Below are 21,678 nucleotides of genomic sequence, written 5' to 3' on the forward strand. Positions count from 1 at the left end.
AGGTGACAGAGAGGGGCGGTTTGTGGGAGGAGTGAGTCGGGGTGTGCAGGGGGCAGTTTGATGGCAGGAGGGTTGGATCTTGGTGGCATGCTGGGATCCTGGGCTCCTGTCTCTGACCCAACACATCCCCTGAAGCTCTTTGGACTTAAGCCAGCGTAGGTCTGAGGAACCCCATTGGTGGCCAGGCAGCTTATAAGGAAGTAAGTAAAACATATTTTTACTTACCCCTCCTAGGCTGTCTGGCCTCCCCTCCCACCATAAGATGCGGTGTGCTCTCTGTTAGTGCCAACACATCATGTAGGATGGAGGGGGATAGAATTGGAGCATTATATTATTATTATTAACAGTATTTATATACCGCTTTTCAACTAAAAGTTCACAAAGCGGTTTACAGAGAAAAATCAAATAACCAAATTATACAATCATAGAATGAGCTGAAAGGTGCCTTGAAGGTCATATAGTCCAACCCCCTGCCCAGTACAGCAGCTGCTAGTTCTTTGGCAATGAGTGTGCATAGGAGTATAGCCTTTGAGGAATTAGCTCTTGGTGATGTTTTGGCAATCTCTTCAAGATAGTTGGCATTTGTAGTTTTTTTTTTCTATTAAATGTTCCACTGAGTTTCAGTTTATTTCTTAGTTTAAAGTATTTATCAAATAGTGGGTGTTCAATACGCATGAAATAAAAATGATGCCTGCTACTCTTCTAATGTGAGATTTGTCTCATTTCCAAGGCTCAGGAAAATATGGATACTTACTCCTTCTGGAAAACTAATAAACATCATTATACATCAGCAAAAGCCATTGCATCCTATTAAATTCAACTCAGATATAATATAAACCAATTTTCCAGCTTACTGGATCAGAGTGGAGTTACTTTCTTCTAAGCACACAGATATTCATGGTAATTGCCACAAAACACAGCTGCTATGAGCTACGTAAGACAGTAAGTGTTTAACACACTGACTAGTATTCCAGCACACTCGGAATTGTGGTTAGACCACAAAACAATGTCTTAGTAGTTCATTCTACTCTCTCCCTATGCCACATTTCACCACCACTTTTGCATATATTCCTTATTTTCTAATTAGCTGATCAAATAGTGTCAATGTGTACGGTAATGGCTGAGGAAGGAACAAGTGAATTGTTGTGTAATGTGGCAGAGTCATTTTTCCCACTGTGTGTCACAAACTAGAGAATGACTGCTTCATCTAGTCCAGTATTGTTGCTCAGTTCTGTATCTACACAGCAGCTGTGTTGATAGCTCCCTGCTTCTGTATTCATTCTTGACCGCTTCTTTCTATGTCTACTTTGTATGGCAATTATTGTCCGTTGGCCAGGACCTCTGAAGAATGGCGTGCATTTGTTTCCCTGCACTCAGCATATGGGTTAACAATATTTTTTAGATTACAGTGGATTGTTGATGCTATTGTACTGTACCATGCTGGGCATGGAGAGGCGTTGTAGCTCATTTGCTTTGCACACAGAAGGTCCCAGACTCAATCCCTAGCATCTCCAAGTAGAACTGAAGATAACTCTGGAAAGCTACTGCCAATCAGTGTAGACCAGTGGTTCCCAAACTCCTAGAGGGGAGTTGGGAACCAGGTAAGTCAGTAGTCCCCATACCTTTTCAACTGGTGGCTCCCTTGACCTACTGGGCCATTGACTGTAGCTCCCCACTAGGGCAACAATCCTATACATTTTATAGGGTGACAGGTTTTTAGTGAGGATTCCATGGTTTCCCTGGCTGGTTTCCACAGCTCCCTGGGGAGCCAGAAATAACAGTTTGGGAACCATTGAGGAGTTGTGTGGGAGGGGAGTGAGACAGTGGTGGTGCTGCAGCAAACAAGGTGCTGCTGCCGCCAAGGGGCTTTTTAATTTACCTGGGGGCAGTGCTGGCCTCCTGCAGGGATGTGGAAGCTTGCAGCCCCCTCTGAACTCCACAGTTCCTGTAAAAAGCCCTTATCCCCGATCTAAAGCTACTTCCAGTTTTCAGGGAAAACAGGAAGTAGCTTTAGATCAGAGATAAGGGCTTTTTACAAGAACTGCGGAGGAGATCAGAGGGGGCTACAAGCCTTCACAACCCTGTAGGAGGCCAGCACTGCCCCCCCCGGTAGGTAAAAAAGCTTCTTAGAAGCGGCAGCAGTACCATGATTGCTGTGGCACTGTCACTGCCTTCAAAGCAGGGCCACTTTCCCTTAGGGAAAATGCCCTGCTTACAGTTTCCCTGGTGGGCTGCGACTCACCAGTTTGGGAACCACTGGTGAAGACAGTACTGAGCTAGATGGACCAATAGGTTGACTCAGTATAAGGCCGTTCACTAGCTGTGCGATTCCTTGTGTACTACAGCTAATAAATGTAAAACACATTTATTGATGAGAGTTAGTGGTGGGATAGTTAGTTTCCCAAGGTCCTTTTGGGAAAGAAGAATTCTTGGAAGGGCTTATTCCATCACAGTGGATGGTCATAGGTGCTGCTCCATATCTAGATTGCCCTTCCTAGAGAGATGTGTCTGATACCAAAGTTTTTAAATGGCCAACTCTGATCTTGGCCTTTTTATTTGCCCACTCAGTGTGTTCATCAGCTGAGTTTAAATGCTGATTATTCACCTTTCTTTCTGCTCTATCAAGCTTTTTTTGTCACTACTCTTTTGCATTTGATCTTGTGCTTAGCGCTAACATTGTATTTTACTGTATTATTGACTTGCTAGAAGACTTCTGACTGAAGAGCAGCATAGCAATGCTGAAACCCGCTCAACCCTGGTTATTGACTGAGGGCCCAATCCTATCCAATTTTCCAGTGCCGGTGCAGCCATGCCAGTGGGCATGCACTGCGTCCTGTGGTGGGGAGGCAGTCACAGAGGCCTCCTCAAAGCATGGGAACATTTGTTCCCTTACCTCAGGGCTGCATTGCAGTTGCTCCGGTGCTGGAAAGTTGGATAGAATTGGGCCCAGAGACTTTAGCATGACATGAATATTCATGTTATACATGAATAATGATGATAATCTCACTTCCAGGGAGCTTCCCAATATTTCCTACTGCAGCCACCCAGCCAGTGAAATCACTCAGAAGGAGGTAGACATGTTTCTGGGATGTGCCAAATATTAGAGTAGGGGTGCCCAAACCCTGGCCCTGGGGCCACATGCGGCCCTCGAGGCCTCTCAATGCGGCCCTCAGGGAGCCCCCAGTCTCCAATGAGTCTCTGGCCCTCCGGAGATTTGTTGGAGCCCTCACTGGCCCAATGCAACTGCTCTCAGCGTGAGGGCGACTGTTTGACCTCTCGTGAGGGCTTCCTCCACTGCTTGCTGTTTCAGTCTATGTTGCAGTAGCGGCAGCAAAGGAAAGGCCAGCCTTGCATTGTGCAAGGCCTTTATTGGCCTCGAGCTATTTCAAGACCTTTATTCATTCATATAAGTTCATCTTTAATATATTCATTTATGTAAACTTATGTAAATTTATTCAAATTTTAAATGTAAATTAATTCTTTTTTTCCCTGGCCCCCCAACACAGTGTCAGAGAGATGAGGTGGCCCTCCTGCCAAAAACTTTGGACACCCCTGTATTAGAGGAACAAATTCTCAGCACAAAAGAGGGACTTTCACAGAGGGCCCTAAAATGTTCATTGAAAGATCCTAATGTTTCACTGCTGATTGCTACCCCGTAGTTATTACTTCAGTGCTGATTTCAGCGCCTGTGTTCAAAGAGGTCTTTTTCTCGCTTAGGAACAGTAATATTATGTAGCCAATCAGATTTCCGTTCACTCTGAATTACCTTTGTTTGCTCACAGTTGACAGCATTGGGTTTTTCCCATAGATAATCTGATTTGCTACATGATTACCTTACTATTCCTAGGCAAAACAATACCAATTTGACAACCAAAAATTGCACTTAAGCAGAAGCTATTTTTGCAAAAAAATAAAAATGTTGTTTGATGGGCTTGGATCTAGTATTTTCAAATGTAAAACTCTAGATAGATTGATTTCTTGGTCTTGCCCACTCAAAAAGAAGTAAATTACTTCACTGCTAACTTCTTAGAAGCCACAGCAATAGTAAGTGGATTTCCAGAAGTTCTTTGTTATTCCAAAAGTCTTGTTACTCCGAAAGATCATTCCAAATGATCTTTCCCAACTGAAAATGCACTCGCACCCCTCCAGTCTGAAAAAGAGTTCCAGTGAACTTCAAAGCTTCCACACTACAGTAGAGGTGGTTCTGGGCTTTCCCGTGCCTGGGGCCACCTTTGCCATCCCCCACCCCTGACCTGGAAGTAATTGTAGTGACTTCTGTTCAGTTGCCTCCTCCTTTTTCCCCCTTTGAAAGAAAAGGGGGAACAAAGGAAGCAGCCCAGGGTCCACTGGGGTGGGAGGGGTTGGTGGGAAGCGATTTTGATTTTGAAGGAGACATGTGCTGGTTCTCCGGCTCTGACAGAGCATTTTGCACTGCTTCTAAGCAGCGTGAAAGGCTCCATCGGGGAGTTTTGGGGCCGCTGGAAGTGGTGCCCTAGGACAGGCAAGTGCTCCAGGAAATGCTCCGTCAGAGCTGGACAAGGCCTCCTCTGAAACTGGAGGAAGCACACGCCGCTTACCACTGCCCTGAGGGCTGCCCCTTCCCCTTTTGTTAAAGGGGAGGAGAGGGGTGCAGCCTCAGATGTGGCTGGGAATCACACTGAGAGTGGCTGCAGGTGCTCAGCCACTCTGCGCAGTTCCCTGCTGGTGGAGGAGGGGCGGTGCTCAGACCAGCAGGGAACAACGCAGAGTGACTGTGCTCTTGCAGCTACTCTCAGTGTGGTTCCCAGCCACATCTGAGGCTGCACCCCTCTCCTCCCCCTTTAATAAAAGGGGAGAGGGTAGCACCCCTCAGAGCAGTGCGAAACCACACTGGCTGTGCTCCTGCAGCCACTGTCAGCATGGTTCTTGGTGCACTGGGGAGGGCGTGGATCACAGCAGCACCTCCCCCAGAGCAGCACCCTGGGCATTGGCACCACTTGCCCCCTCTAGGTACATCACTGCACTACAGTATGTTTTTTAGTTATTCCTAATAATGCTGTTATGTTACTGCCTCTGGATATTTTTTCTGCCCTTTCTGCTTGCATTTTTGTCTGCCCTTTCTCTGTGAAAGGGCGATATAGATGATTGCTGCGTCCACTGGAAGCCTGTTTGGCTATGCAAAGTGTTGAAACAAAGTCCACTGGCTACTATTATCACACCAAAGAAATTACACACATGTTTGCTCTCTGAAAACTCTTCACTAGAGAAGCCATTAACATAATCTTGATTCCCCCCTCCACAGAAGCCTGACATCCCCTTAATAACCATAAAGAGGGAGAAGAGAGCATGAACTCAGGATGAAGAACAGATAATGAAATCTTAGGAGACAAATATCTTTTTTTGTGAAAGTAAGATCACAACATTTGGACTGAATTGGGAGCTTTGATGCAGAACAGTAATCTAGATGAGAATAGCACCAAGTGGACATGAAAAGGAGAGAGTCAGTTCATTTATTAAAACAGAGGCTGAACCCACTCAGAAAATTTCCCAAATCATTACTCAAGACTTTCTGGCACACCAAATGCCACCCTGCTTACCCTGTGATGCACTAGCCACTGCCTCTGCTCCTCCAACTTCCAGAATTGGGGAATGAAGATGGTGATGGAGCAGAAGTGTGGAGGAGAGGAAGTGTTGGAGACATTCTCACCCACCACTCTCTTCCCCTCTTCCCCTCTGCTTCCTCTTAAGCTCCATTCCCTCTTCCTTTTCTAATCCTGGAAATTGGAGAAGGAAGAGTGTGGGTGATTGGGAAGATGGAGGAAGGCCCCCTCCACCACTCTGTTGCCTGAAGCTACCACTTCAGTTGGCCTCATGGATGGGCCAGCCTATTGATGGCAATAACAACTATCAGTCATACAGATGTATACATATGTATATCTTTGCAACTAATTGCACAGTCCTAACACTACCCTGAGACTTGTGTCCACTCCTGAGTGTCACATATGTGCCATAAAGCATGTTTGCAGCTACTCAGGTGAAGAGTAGGCCAGTGCACATCCATATGATGGCCTCATGGAGCCAGAACAGTGCCAGAACAGGGTGAGTTTGTGCCGTCCTGGGCAGGCTGGCACAGAGGGTGGGGGACAGTGGCAGGAAGGAGGAACGGAGGTGTTCCAGGGCGAGGGGAGGGCGAGGAGAGTTGCCCAGGAGGCAGATCAGGTCTGGGAGGGTAGTGGAACTGGCTTAGGTTACTTAGGCCAGATCCTAACCCCAGTCCCCAACCCAATCAGTGTTACATAGGCCGCTCAGATATGCACCTGCAAAATCATGGGTGCAGGAGGCCCATAGTGCTGGCTGGTGCATGACATGGGGTAAGAGAAATAAAATCCCCTTGCTCCAAGTTGTGCCCCAGACTTCTCCTACCCTGTGCTGGATACAGCTCAGGCCAGCTGGCCTGCCCGTTCCTGCACAGGTTAGGATTGTGCCCTAAATTGCACAGGTTAGGATTGTGTCTGGCAGCTCCATGAATGGCGAGACCTTGAAGCAGCTGACAAGCCAGCTGAGTTATTGCACCTGCTCTTTGGTGTGAGCAAAGAAGCGTCTTGGCTGCCCTTCATGTGAGAAATGAAGGAGCTGCTTGTCAGCTTTCGTGGGAGGCAACTGGAGGCCAGAAGTGATACCAGACCAGAAAGATCCATCTGAAATGTTGTGTGGTTCTTGAAAGTTAGAACCTTTCTGAGATTGTAAAAATCCCCTCGGGGATTTAGAAACAGCCTGCCTATGTAAACTGCCTTGAATAAAGTCAGAGGAGTAATCTGATGACCAGAAAGGCAATATATAAATACCCAGTTATTGTTCTTCTTCTTCTTGTTGTTGTTAAATAACAACAGCATTTGTATACTGCCTTTCTCACTGACTCTCACAACACACTGTAAAACTCAAGGTGGTTCACATAGGCAGGCAGTAAACTCATCGTTCAAATGAGTTTTTACAATAATTGTTCTACGAACACTCATAGTTTTTACAATAATTGTTCTACAAACACTTCACGTCCCGATGGAATCTTCATGGCGTGGTCCTCATATCAAGGTTTGCCTTCTGAAACTCCAGTAGGAGCAGCTTCAGGTCCATCAAGCAGTTAATCATTTTTTCTTTCTTTGAAGCTGACCCTCTATACTCCTCCTCATTCCTGTGGTGTTGCTTGTGAGTCCCTCACTCTCTCACAGTCACAGGTCACAACAGCAACTCCTCCTGGTTCTGTCCTCTCACAACAGCATTGTCAGCTTTTTTCCCAGTCTTCCATTCTCCCATCCAATTTTCAACCAGGACTGCCCCTGCTTAGCATTCTTCGGGCAGCAGTCAGCTCAACCATCAGATCACACTATATTTTTGTATATGAACAACACTGTGTGTTATGCTGGATTTTGAGCTATAGGTTTATTCTGGGTTTATAGGTTTATAAACACTCTGGTTTCTTCCTCAAACTTTTATCTTTCTTCTTCTTCTATCTTTCTCCGTTTCTGACTGTATCTGACACATGCATTAAAAAAAAATCTCTGGAAGGCTTGGAAGTACAACTACAACTGTACAACTACAACTGGATCAAGGCAGCCCTTCAAGGGTTAAATACCCACTTGACCTATATAACATAATGAGCTGCAAAAATCCACACAGTTGTTTTCCCCCCCTGGACACTCATACTTACTTATTAACTTTGTCTTTCCATCTGTTCACCTCGTCTGCACTGTTTTCATTGCATTTCACAGAGTCCTGCTCCTGGTGCTTGTAATTACTGCTACATTTCTGGTATTCTCTCAGATTCTTCTGGGAACTGGCTATGGAGGTGTTATTTCAGCTACAGTCACCTACCTTTATTTCCTGGATAAGAAATTGCTTCCCCATTCCTTCACACTGGAGTAACTTTTTTCATATTTTGACAAGCTTGGTAAGATAATAATAGTTCCGAGTTAAAATCTTCTTCTGTTTACTTGGATATTGTGGTTTTTTCCCCTTTTTTACACTTTACTTTTTGTCTGAATAACTGAGCTGAAACCCTGCATTCATTCCCTCTGCTTTATAGCCTGAAATGTGTGGGTTTTCTTTTCTTTAGCTTTTATTGTCTATATGAGCTAGAAAAGATACAGGTTGAGCCTCATTCCGTTCCAAGCACTCACTTGGATGGCAAAAAACGCATGATAACAAATCCATTTAAAAAACAAAGTTTCTTTGCTCCAGTGATTTAAAAACAGGGGAGGGGCACTTCACTCAGCCCCTCCCTTCATCAATGCAAAGTGATCAACTTTCTTTCACATGCTCAGGGGGAAGGGAGGGGTCCACTGGAGAGAGAAGGATTGATGGATTATCAGCCAGCTATCCTCTCTCTCTCTCTCTCTCTCTCTCTCTCATTAAGGAGGCTATTGTTAAAGAACTGTTCAGTTTTTTAAACTGATTTTAAAGGGATGCATTTTTCCCCTTTTCCAGGGATCAGCACATTCCTTCTCATTTGCAGGGGCCATTCGTATTGAGTCGAATCTGTGTATAAAAAATCCGTGTATAAATAGGCTGGACCTGTAGTTGTTCTGGGGATTTGCTGTATGGATATTGGTCAAACCGGAGATCTGCTTCAGAACCCAATAAGTTGCTAGAATGATGAGAAGCAACTGCTGCCCCTGATCAACTTGACAAACTATATCAGCATTTCAGATTGACAGGCTGATGCAAATGTTTAAGACTGGAGCACTTTTGCTATTACTTACTGTACTGTCTTTGCTAAGAATGTAATCAAGGATGACCTCCATCAGTAATCAACTGGCTCATGCAGACTGTGAAGTACCTCAGGATGAACAGTCCCTTCATGCCAGTGTTTGTATAAGAAAAGGAACTATGCATTCATCAATATCTTTATAGGGTGAAGAGGAAAGGGGTCAGGAGAGGAAAGGAGGGACCATGTGGGCTTAGCATTCTTTTAGCTTCCTCTTGTGATCAAACAAACCATGACTTGTTTGAATGTCTGAATTGGGTTATTACATGTAACTTACAGACTAAAATATGGAAACATAAGCTTTAGGCATTTATTTGCATATTAAATGAACATGTGTAGAGGGAAGGAACATCCAATTAAATCCTGCTGAAACTCCACAGGCAAATCCATCTGGAGATGAACATGAGAAACTGCTGCTGAATTCTGGTTAAGGAAGTCTTCTGCTCCAAACCTGGAAGATAAAATTTTTGTGAGATGCTATAGATCCCGTACAATCCGGCTCGTCCTCTTAGGTAATCAGAGAAGGCCTTTTTACAAGTGCCGCCGCCTAGGGAGGTACGTGGGGCGGCGGCAAGAAATAGGGCCTTCTCAGTAGTGGCACCAACGCTATGGAATTCGCTTCCCCTTGACTTAAGAACGGCTCCCTTTCTTGAGACTTTTCGGCGAGGCCTGAAGACCCTTCTGTTTAGACAAGCCTTCTGAGTTCTCGGCCTTTTAAAACATCTTTTAATATCTCTTTAAATACCTGGTTACAGGCCTGATTCTTTTATGATTTGCTGCTCTATGCTTTTTTTACTTGACTACTTTTTATCTGACTACTGTTTTTATGATATGTTGTTAATATGCTTTTATCTGTTTTTAAATTACGTTTTTAATTTGTTTTAACCTTGTTGTAAGCCGCTTCTCCAGGGAGAAAGGCGGGGTAGAAATAAAGTAATAATAATAATAATAATAATAATAATAATAATAATAATAATAATAATAATAATAATAATGGAAAACCAAGAACTGAGAGACCATGGGGATTCTAGCATGGGAAAGGGATGAATTGTCTGTATAGTTGCAAGATGATGTATGCAGTTTATGCAGGTATGAATGACAGAGAGTGAAGAAATCAGATGAAGGAAATAGGAAGGAATGAGAGGGCATTGCAGGGGAACCTCATGGCATCTGAATCCAAAAAGTCACTCCGAGGCTGTTGCATGAGTGGGCCTCAGAGGGCTGGGAAAATGTGTGAGTGAAAGAGGATGAAAGAACTTGTGAGTGACAACCTGGGAATGCTACATACCTAAAGTGCTATCAGTGGCATGGCAGTGGCACCACTACTTGCCAAAAATTTTTAAATCTTGGTATTTTCCAATTATACCATCATTGCATATCAATTGATGTGTAATTTCATGCAGAATGCAATGAAACAAGTTGGATTGAAATATCTCTATTCCAGGGGTGTCCAAACTTTTTGGCAGGAGGGCCACATCATCTCTCTGACACTGTGTTGGGGGGACCAGGGAAAAAAAAGAATTAATTTACATTTAAAATTTGAATAAATCTACATAAGTTTCCATAAATGAATATATTAAAGATGAACTTATATGAATGAATGAAGGTCTTGCAGTAGCTCAAGTCCTATAAAAGGCCTTGCAGAAAGCAAGGCTGGCCTTTCCTTCGCTGCTGCTGCTGCAGCATCACAGACATGAAACAGCAAGCACTGGAGGAAGCCCTTGTCCCCCAGCTCACGCGAGAGGTCAAACAGTCACCCTCACACTGAGAGCAGTTGCGTCTGGCCAGTGCGGGCTCCAACAAATCTCCAGAGGGCCAGAGGCTCATTGGAGACTGGGAGCTCCCTGAGGGCCGCATTGAGAGGTCTTGAGGGCTGCATGTAGCCCCAAGGCTGGGGTTTGGCTACCCCTGCTCTATTCTATCAGAAGTTATAGCAAAAAACCAGCAGGGGTGGGGTGATGATACTGCATGGGAGGAGATCCATCATAGGGGTGATCTGCTGGCCACTAGCCCTGAGTGACACAAACCCCAGTGATGCCACTGAGTGGCACGCTGGCAGACTGTCTTGTATTTGTTTGCAGGTGTTGAAAGGATGATACGGTATTTTAATGATCCAAATCTATATGGCTTCGAACAGACGTGCTTGAACTGATGGCACTTTTCTTGCTGTTTTGTGGCATATTCTTCATAAACAGTGTTGCCAAAGCGTCCTTAGTAGCAGAGCATTCTTTGCACAATAAGCATTTTCCTGTTTGGCTGCCTAAAACCATCATAATTTTCTGGTGTCTACTATTCTTGGGGGAGCATCGGAGAAGGGAAGCTTTTAGCAAGCTTTTGTAAAAATATAAGTGAAAATTGGCTACCTTTCTTGCTGTCTTACTGTCGCTGGAATTTCTGCCTGCAAATTTGAAAAACCTCAAAGTGCAGCTTTAAACTTAACTCCAAACTGAACTAATATAATTAGCAGCTCTGGAAGAACAAAAGTGGTTTTTTTCCTCTTCCGCAAGTCATGTGATCAAACATACTTGGCTAAAGCCGAAACTTCCAACATAAATGTATAAAAGTAAGTGTTCGTAGGATTGCAGCTTTAGGACACAATCCTACCCTGCGCTGGAACAGGCAAGCCAAGAGGCTTGCACTGTATCCAGCATAGGATAGGGGCCTAAAGCGGCTCAGCCAGAGGCAAGGAGAAACTTTTCCCCTTACCTCCAGGTAAAGTGCCCTTGCCCCTATGGGTCTCCTCAGACTTGTGCCACCTCCTGAGGTAAGTCTGAGAAGAGCAGGGTGGCTTGAAGCTGCTCTGAACACCCCAGGAATGGGGGTTGGGATCCAGCATAATTGCTGGATCCCAGCCCTGCCTCCGGCTCCCTGTCTACCCCTGGGGCCACCCACCACCCACCCTCCCCCCCCAGGAATGCCTCTTCCCGCCTCCTCCCTGCCCACCCCACTGAGAATAAATCCAACCTCTGTGTGCTGGCGCACCTCTGTGCACTGGTGCTGCTTACTCCCGAGGAGGCGTAAATGTTTACAGCATGTTTGTGACCCTCCTGGGCCAGTGCAAGGGACTTGTTCTGGCCCATGTTGTTCTCTGGATTGCGCCCTTAGACCCTCAAAAGAGCCAAAGTTATAAGTAGGACAGCTTAATGTTCCCCCTCCCCTTTTAAAATGCAGCTATAAATTATTTTAGTTGCTAATGTAATTTTCAGGTGCGTACTTCTCTCTGTCAGTTTGCAGGGAGATGTCACAAAGTTCAGGGTGATGAGATCAACTCATATATTGCCTCAAATTTCCCTCCAGGTGGAGAAGTCATCTTTGTCTTTGGTATTTGGAATGTGGTAGCTGTTGGTGCAAACCTAACGAGAACCTGTGCTGGCGGAACTCGTTTTCCACCGGCACAAGCTGTTCACAAAACCACCACAAAACATTTTGTGACAGTACAAGGCCCAGGCAGACCAGTGTGAAGGGTGCAGCCTTGATGCTGGCGTCGGCGGAGCAACAGAGGCCCACCAGAGCAGGTACAGTGCAGGGTGAGCAGAGGGTAGGAAGGTGGTTGAATCAGTGGGGGAAGGAATAATGGTGGCATCAAGGGTGAAGGGTTGTTGGATTGGGCCCAGGAGGGAAGTGAGATTGGCTGTGCCGGTGTGTGCTGTATCCAGACCCCCTTACCTGTCCTGATCTTCCTGCACAGATCAATGATGACGTGACTTGAGGTCCATGTTGACCCATCGTGGCTGCTGGATCTTATCCAGGGGCGTGGGGACAAATGTGGGGACAGGATGCACCATTGCCCGTGTCACTGTGGCTGCACTGCCATCTGGAAGTCTTGCCGGCTTCTAGTTGTCTTTTCTGCTACTATTCACTGTTTTTAATGTCGGTTTATTGCTGTTTTGGGTGTTTATGCTGTGACATTTATTGCTAATGTTATATTACACTGGATAACTTGGGATGTTTTATTGCTTTTTTTTTTTCTTCATTACCACAAATATCTTATTGATATAAAAGTAGGGAAGGAATACTAATGCTAATAATGGCTTTGTCGTTAATGCGATGATTTGTTCCCAACAGCCCAGCAGTTGTCCTACAACTGGGAACACTTTTGGTGTAAAAATAAGAACTGTAGCGGAACAGATGATACTTTTCCTGATCCTGCATGTGGTGAGGAGTGGGAGTAAGAGTAGGCCTTCCCTCCATGTTCCACTGCAGTCAATGGACGTTTTTTCCCCCAGGCAAACAGCACATATATGGTCCCCCACAAATGCTACTTACATAAGAAAAAGCAAGAACACCGGAACCAATGACAAAATTAAAATCACATCAGGTATGGTCCCAATATGAAAAAAGTGCCAAGGCCCAAATCTATCACTGAAATACACATATTCCTATGTATACTAGTGCTATGACAGACTCACCAGTGTAGAAGTTCACCTGCTGATGGCTATGCACTGGATGCCAGTTCAACACCAGAAAAAATGGTGCATGAATGTAGCTAAAACGTCACCCGGATGCCAGTGCAATTGTACCAGCTGGCAGACCAAAACAGGGGAGATCAAGGAGTGATGTGGGAGGGATGAGGAGGAATTGACATACATATCCTAACCTCCATTTACAGCCCAATCCTAAGTTGCCCGGGGCGCCCAGGCTCGGTGGCACCAAGAAGGGCTGCCGCCAGATCCTGCGCCTCCCGGGCTATCGTGGGAGGCGCCTCTGGAGAAGGGGACGAAAGTCCCCTTCTCCCGAGTAAGGTAAGCAGTCCCGCAATGGGGCTACTCACTTTACCACCGGCAGTAAGGTAAAGGCACTCGTGTATGGAGCGGAGCCCTCCACAAGTGCCTTGGATCTGTGGAGCGGAGCTCTGTGGACCTGCCTCCCTCCCTCCCCTGGCATGCCTCCTGCCTGCCCCCTGGCATGCCTCCCCCCGCCCTCTCTCTGCCCCATTGGTCTCCCCCCGCCCCAGAACGCCTCCCCCCCGCCCCCCGCTTGCCATGCTGCTGCTCAGTGGTCTGGGAGCCACGGAAGCTGGGTGATTGCCCCACGCTAGCCCAGCACGGCCAGCGCTGGGCTAGCACCGGGGGGAGCCCGGTGGTGAGGCTGGCAAACGTGCCTTATGGCATGTTTGCGACAGTGCTCGGCAGCATGGAGCTGTGCCGCCGAGCACAGGATTGGGCTCTCAGACACTAAATATGCCCCCTATGCTGGAAAAATGCTACACCAAAGGCAGAGCTGGAGTACAGAGCAGTAACTTCAGAAGTAACAAAAGGGAAGGAGAAAACAGCAGAAAAGTGTATTTCCTATCACCTCCCTGCCCCAGCCCACCTCCTAATGACAGAGCAGGGAGGGTCAGTCAGTCAGTAGAGACAGAGCCTCACCAGACCCAACAAGTTTTTTTAAAAAGTACCTTGTCTTTCCACGCCACTCCTTCCTTGTCCAGCATGGTCAGTGAGTTAAACAGTACACAAGCTTGTATGTTTGTTCGCACAGCTGCCCTCTTTCAAGAGAGCCATCTTTCTACCTATATTCTGCTCTGCTGTGCTCATAAGGTATTCCTTGAATGCAAGCTTTTATATGGGTGGGATGAGGGGACTTGAACCTTGGGTGCAGGGGTCCCTAGTAGTTTACTGCATTTGCCCCTTTGCTGCTGATGCCACTGTGACTCCTGTGAGATGGAGGAGGATGCTGTGGCATCCTTGTGTTATGTTGTGTATGTGTGTGAGTGTGGTGTCCTTGGAGCATTTCCCCATGGTGTTGCTTGTTGTTGTGTGGCTCATTCCTAGTGGCTGGCAGGGAGACCCCCCCAGCACTGGCTACTCTTTGGCCCTGCACCTGCTCCCATTCCGTGGTCCACCATGGTGGCACTGCTTCCAGTGTTGGGGCTGTTTGGATGCAGGGTGATTGGCTCCTTGGACATTTCACAGAAGGTACATGGATATCACGTTGATGATGTGCCAATGTCAAAGTAATGTCACATGGATGTCATGCTGGTGGACACCTGTGAACATATCAGGACACCTGTCTGTGGATAATGGGTTATGCCAGTGTTTCCTTGGATGCAGAGGGTACTGCTGGGATGGGCTGTACAAGTGATGCTTTGCCAGGAAAGGCCTGGCAAGTGGCCGTTTTTGCATTGGCAGCAATATGCCATTGGTGTGGCATTGCCAGGACAGGTGTAGGGTATGACCAATGTTGTGCCGGTGTCCGTGTTCCATTTTGTAAAATGCCAAATATTACCATGGTAATATAAAGACAAATATAAAATTTTGGGTCTAAAATTGAAGGTAATACATTATAACAACTCCAAAAGTTTCAGGTAAGTTTGAATAAAAGTATCCTCTGCATCTGTATTATTTTTGTGTATAATTGCATTTTCTGCATAGTTGGCAGCAATTTCAAATGTATCAAATAAGGCAGTGGTTCTCACACTTTTAGCACTGGGACCCACTTTTTAGAATGAGAATCTGTCGGGACCCACCAGAAGAGATGTCATGACCAGAAGTGACATCATTAAGCAGGGAAATTTTTAACAATCCTAGGCTGTAATCCTACCCACACTTACCCAGGAGTAAAAAACATAAAAATAGTAGCCTATTCAAAGTACAGATCTGTCACATTTCCCCAAATGCAATCACATACCATGGTAGCATCAAGTCTAATATATTAAAATTAAATTATTGAAATGAATGGGAACCCACCTGAAATTGGCTCATGATCCACCTAGTGGGTCCTGACCCACAGTTTGAGAAACACTGAAATAAGGTATTAACTGATACAGTAATATGTTGAATGAATAAAACTGTTTGAGTCTTCCAGAAAAATGAAACAAAATGCAACATGAACAACAAGCTACAACAGTACCAGTACTTCCAACAAGGAAACTTATATTTTAACTAATATTAGAAAAGGCCTGTAATATTCAATTTGAGAACCAATTAATAGCTAGCTGGAAAGGTGTGCTTCATCATATAATGCTGGTCCTTCAGTGCTATAATGGGAGCAACATTAGTGCTAATTGGGGGAAATTGGGCATTAAAAATATTAAGCATTCATGCTAGCTCAGGTGACTGGTAAGAGCCTCACCTTTTCTTGGCCCTAGTTCCAACCTGTAATCACATGCACAATGAAGGTGAGAATTTACTGAGAGTATAGAGAAGGAGCTGAGCTAAGGTTTAGTGACAAAACGCAGGATTTGAAAAGGCATGTTCAAGTGATAGCACTGCTTCCAGACTTCCCCCCAAAGCTCTGGGACATGCCTGAGCTGGGCCTAGTGGGCCAATAGCTCAGGAACTGCTCAGTTTCTGAATCCTTAAAAATCAGCCTTCACAACTTTTGTACACCACAGTTTGGCCCAGGACTTAGGCAAAAATAGATGCTGTTTTGAAGATAGCTGAATACTGATTGCAGATTGGAAGAAACTTGAGCCAGAACAGGACCTGGAGAAAGTGACAGCTCTATTTATAGTACATCCGAGCATTATGACCTGGAAAATTTGCACTCCACAACAGGTAATTATGAATGTCAGCAACATCACTAAGTCATGACTCATTCATTTCATCACATGGCTATTGATTTGATAATACGAGTAATAGCTTGAGCTTTTTGTATTGTTTTGTGTTTTTTTTTTTTTGGTAGGATTGCATTTTTTTGGTAGGATTGCTTGACTTTCTTTCTTCATTGTGGTAGCCCAACAACGTCTAGTCCGCAGCAAAGCAACCCATAACTATATGACTGAATTCCCATCATGCTAGTTGTTAACTAGCACTCTCCTCTAAAAGTAGAACGAAAAACCAAGTTTCCATGGATTATCTAAAAGAGGATAAAGTAATGGACTTCTCATGGGACATTGTCCCTGTCCAGGCATCTTGTCCTGCTCAACAAAATCAATGTACATGAACCACTATTGAATGAACTGTGCCTTGCTCTGTGCTGCACATGAATATATAGCACATATGTGCCATATATTTTGATGTCTTCTATAACTTTGGGTTGGGAGGAGGATTAAGGGCCCAATCCTATTGGGCCAGCGCCCGGCTCAGTGCCAGTGTTGAGTGTTGCAAATATGCTGTAAGGCACGCCTGTGACACTCACTGCCAGGCTTGCACCAGCTCAGTATGAGCCCATGCTGAGCCCGTGCCAGGTGGAGGCCAGTCACATGCTGCCTGGAGTTCCAGGCAAGTGCCAGGCAGAGGAGTGGTTAGTCGGGGTGGGGGGGAGATGTTCTGGGGCGGGGAAGGGCAAGGAGAAGGGGTGAGAGCAGGGCAGGCAGGGCGGAAACAGCGGCAGACTCTGCCACCATATCCTAACCCCCCTCCCGGCCCAGGAGACCCAATGGAGCCGCCTGGCTGCTACATAGGGTAAATTCTCTTACCTGAGGAGACCTGGCACTGCTTCCTTGCCCCATTGGATGCAGCAATCGCCTTTTCAGTGATTGGATTGGACTGGAAATTGCCTGGGGGCATGCGACTACTGGGGCTTAATGCTGTCTTATTTAAGAACCCAAGGCAATTTCAGTTCAGTGGCTGGCCCTTGAATGAAAGAACATCAAATAAGTACTTGCCTGGGTTTGAATTAATTCACTTTTTAATGAATTTCTAAGATCGACCAAACATAATTCTTAATGACAATTAAGAATTAGTTGTACTTTATTCAAGTGCTCTATCTCTGATACATCCAGTTGGAAATAACAGAAATTTGTGTTCTCTTTGGAAGTCAGATTACACATGCAATGCAGTTCCATATGGTTCTTCAGACAGTTGAATATATTATATGGAATTTTCTTTGGCTTTATCACATAAATTGGTGACCTCTGAGTCTCATGCAAGTCTAATCAAAGTATTTGAGCTAGCAGTAGCCCCACTGAAGTTCATGGGAACCTTTCAATAGAAGAACTTTGAAGGCAGCTCATTTTCAGAAGGCTCCTAGGAGCTCCTCATCTTCTGAAAAAAGCACTCTGTAAGCCAAACTCTAAGTATGTAAGAGACCTACTTACAAACATAATTCATCTCAAAATTCAAAACCACATTGTGGCTGGGTTTTTTTTTTTTTACATTTGAGAAGGAATTCTCCAAAATTATTTGAAGTGCAACTTCACAAAGACTTCATCTCACTTTGAGGAAAAATGCATAATGAGCTAGCAAATCAGGCTTACGTTGAAGAGAACTTTTTAGAGATGGATATGGAAGACCCTTTTAAAATCCCGGGCATATGAAAAAACTTGCCATATGAGTTAATCAGTCTTTTTTTCCCCTTGATCCTCTTTCCACAGTTTTGAAGACCCATAGTTTAATCAACACTTAAATATTTTTGCTTTTTTGCTAAAAGGAAAAGGAAAATGAGCATTTGGTTGAATTTAATTTTAATGCAGAAATTTCCAGTAGTATCTATATGAATGAGTAAATTGTACATGTCAGTGTTTCATATACCTTAACCCTTTAAATATGTTGTTACTAATTTATTCTATATCTGGAGGATCTTGCTTGCAAAAAAAAAGTCTTCAGAAATTTTAAGGGAAGTTAACGGAAATGTTATAAGATTAACAAAAATGTGTAAGAATTCCTTTTTCCACATTTCTAGTTCCAGCTAAAGGTTATGTAAATGTTTGGATTTTAAAATGCCTTTTCTGTCATGATTGATAGAGGAGTTTCAGTATTCATGCTGGCACCCATCGTCATCGAGCAAGATGATTCGATGTATATTCTCTTTCAAATGTGCCATCTCCCATTGACGTGATTGAACATAATGACATCCCCCGTGATATAATCTGTAGACCAAGACTCCTTGAGTAGATATTCATGCAACGATAAGAGTGCTATTATGATTTAGCGTTTCATTGACCCTCTAAATGAGGGTTCCTCTAACAATGATGTCTATTATTACCCATCGAATCAATGATCACCAGATGGGATGCTGAGCTATCCTGCCAGGCACCATTAACATCCGTTTTGAACGTGCTAACTCTTATTAATGCACACATTTTCCCTTATGGAAAATGGCCTGAACAACTTATGAACCTTTTTTTTCTTTATTTTTTTCTTTTTTTTCTTTTTTTAGGATGTAATTCTGCAAGTTTTAATTGTGTTCACATCAGTTTTAAATAATCTAACATCTGTGGCTCTTTAAGAACCATTAATGCTTGCAGTGTCTCCACAATGTCCTTATAAACTGGAACATCAAGACAACATCAAACTGGAACATTAGCCCACTGAGTCTAGGCTAATACAGGACCACTTCTTTTGTTAATTACCCCTCAATAAAATAATAGTTGACATAGCTCAATGAGATAGTTTTCATACTGGCAGCTATAGTTTTATCAATATCCTTTGAAGTTTGCATATACCAGACACTCCATTTTTTGTTTTTTTTTACTCTTCCCATACCTGTTCTTCCTTTCTGCAGCAGCACAAAACAAGTCCCAGCCATATAATCTGTGGAAATTCTCGTAGGAGGAGACATGCTATGTCAGCACACACATTGTTTGGTTCTCATTTCTGCTGGTTCCAGTTTGAACCAAAAACTTGTGAAACTGCCTTTGGGATATACTTATGGGACAGCAGCAAAAGAGCAGGAAAACAATAGCTAAAGGTGCCCAATTAAGTTCTTACTGAGGTGATAAAACTGTGTCTGGTCTGTACCATTTCAGCTTTTTGGTGGGGGGCTCAAATCACCAAACACTTTATACAAAAAAGGTCTTTATACAGGGAAAAGCAGGTCAGGGTGGATGGTTCCAGCCTATAATTCTCTTCTAGGAGAAGAAAAGTGGCAAACCTGCCATTAAATCAAAGGTGCAAATGCCCCAGGCATGGAACCCGCGTGCCTCTAGGACCACACAGAAGCCTTTCAAGGCTCCCAACACAGTCAGAAACTATGCTTCTGGTTTGCCAGAAGCACAAGCATCAGGGAAGCTCCAGGAGGCTTCCCCAACACATCCTGGAGTCGTGTGAGCCTCCATGTGCTCCAGGTAAGTAGGGGGGGCAGATTTGAACATGGGGTAGCAGCATAAGTGGCATCACTAGGATTCGAGTCACCCAGTGCGGGAGGCCTGTGCATCACCCCATGTAGTGGGTGGGGCAACGCCCCAGGTGGGTGTGGTGAAGTACCATTGCCCCGCCCCCACCGATTTTTTGACTGTACCTTTTGTTATAACACAGATATTTCAATGTGGTTTGTTTCATTGCATTCTTCATGAAATTCCGCATTGATTGATGTATAATATGATGGTATTATTCCTCCAAACTCTGATTTTAGTGATTTTGAAAACTTGTAGAGTCTCGCACACACACAAACCCCCATGTCAACTTACTAACACCTTATTGCAGCAGTTCTCAAACTTTTAGCATTGGGACCCACTTTTTAGAATGACAATCTGTCCAGGACCCATTGGAAGTGATGTCATGGCCAGAAGTGACATCATCAAGCAAATTAAAATAAATAATTATAAATAATTAAATTAAAATAAAATAATTAAATAAGGGGGAACCAGTCCTGTTCCACCAAGTGAATCTACTCTGAAGTAAGTCCTATTGTGGTCCTATTGTGGTCAATGGGGCTTACTCTCAGGAAAGTGTGGGTAGGATTGCAGCCTGTGAGACCAATCCTATGCATGTCTACTCTGAAGTAAGTCCCATAGTGGTCAATGGAGCTTACTCTGTAGTCTGCCTGCAATAACACTCCCCCAAAAAGAATCAGGGAGATTTCCAGCCCTCCCCATTGCCCAGTTTACTGTTTCAGGCATATCAATACAAAGACCCACCTGGCTTTGGAAGTGCAAAATAGAAAACTTTCCCCTTACCAGTTCAAGCCACTTTTTTGTCCTTTTTAGTGTGTGTGTGTGTGTGGGGGGCTGCCTCTGGACATTTGTTGCACTCCAGCTCCATCGGATCGGACCATTCTGGTATCCTCACATTCCCCTTTGCCTGGCCTGACCACCAGCCAAGGCATGTCTGCCTACTCACGAATAAATGTGACATGAGGCTGCTTCACTTTCCATAGGGCTCCATAGAATTGCAGCTGGGAGGGGGGACCTCCTTCTCCGTGTTTTTTTGGGCTGCATTCATTGGATCAGGACCATTCTGACCTCTTTTGAGTCCTCTCAGCCTGCCTCTGAGCCTACCTTGACTAAGGTAAGTCTGCCTACTCGTGAGTAAACACAGCTATGTGGCTTCATTTCTGGCTCAGACTGGCAGCTGGGAGGGGGAGATTCTTGGGTGTTTTTTTTGGGCTGCATTCATTGGATCGGTACCATTGTGGGGTCGTTGGATTCCTCTCAGCCTGCCCTTTCTGACAGACTATGGCAAGTACGCCTACTCACAAGTAAACATGAGATACAGCTCACTTTCAGTTTCCATAGGGCTCCATGCATTTTTTCTTTCCGGTTTTTTGGCCATAACCTTTGAAGGAAAGGAGCTATTCCAATTCTGTTGTTTGTATTGCAGTCCGCTGGCCATTCTGCATCCACTGGTGTATGGCATGATGGGGTAGCTCCTAACGCCTTGAAGTTAGCGTATCTTCCCACAGGACGCGTCACCCCCTGGCGCATCACCTGGTGCAGTCCGCACCCGCTGCACCTCCCTAGCGATGCCAGTGAGCGGCATCCTGCCAGGGTTATGCCATTGCAGACCTTTTCCCCAGGGCACAGGATGGGGGGGGTCCACCATTGGGCTGTAGCTCAGTGCTATACAGTGCATATTTTTCATGTAGAAGGTTCCAGTTTCAGTCCTTGGCATCTTCAAACAGAGAAGAGAAAGATTCTTGTCTGAAATCCTTGAGAATTTGGCATCAATAATACTGAACTAGATGGACCAATGGTCCCCAGGAGGGCAACTTCCTATGTTTCGTCATGTACGAACACTGCATCATGTCAGCCCCTATTTGTGATCTGAACTGTTGGAACCAAGACAGAGGCTTGCTGGCTCAGTAAAAACTAGGCTGATTTTCTGAAGCTAAAGAGA

The sequence above is a fragment of the Tiliqua scincoides genome, chromosome 2, assembly GCF_035046505.1.
Source record: "Tiliqua scincoides isolate rTilSci1 chromosome 2, rTilSci1.hap2, whole genome shotgun sequence".
Taxonomy (NCBI): domain Eukaryota; kingdom Metazoa; phylum Chordata; class Lepidosauria; order Squamata; family Scincidae; genus Tiliqua; species Tiliqua scincoides.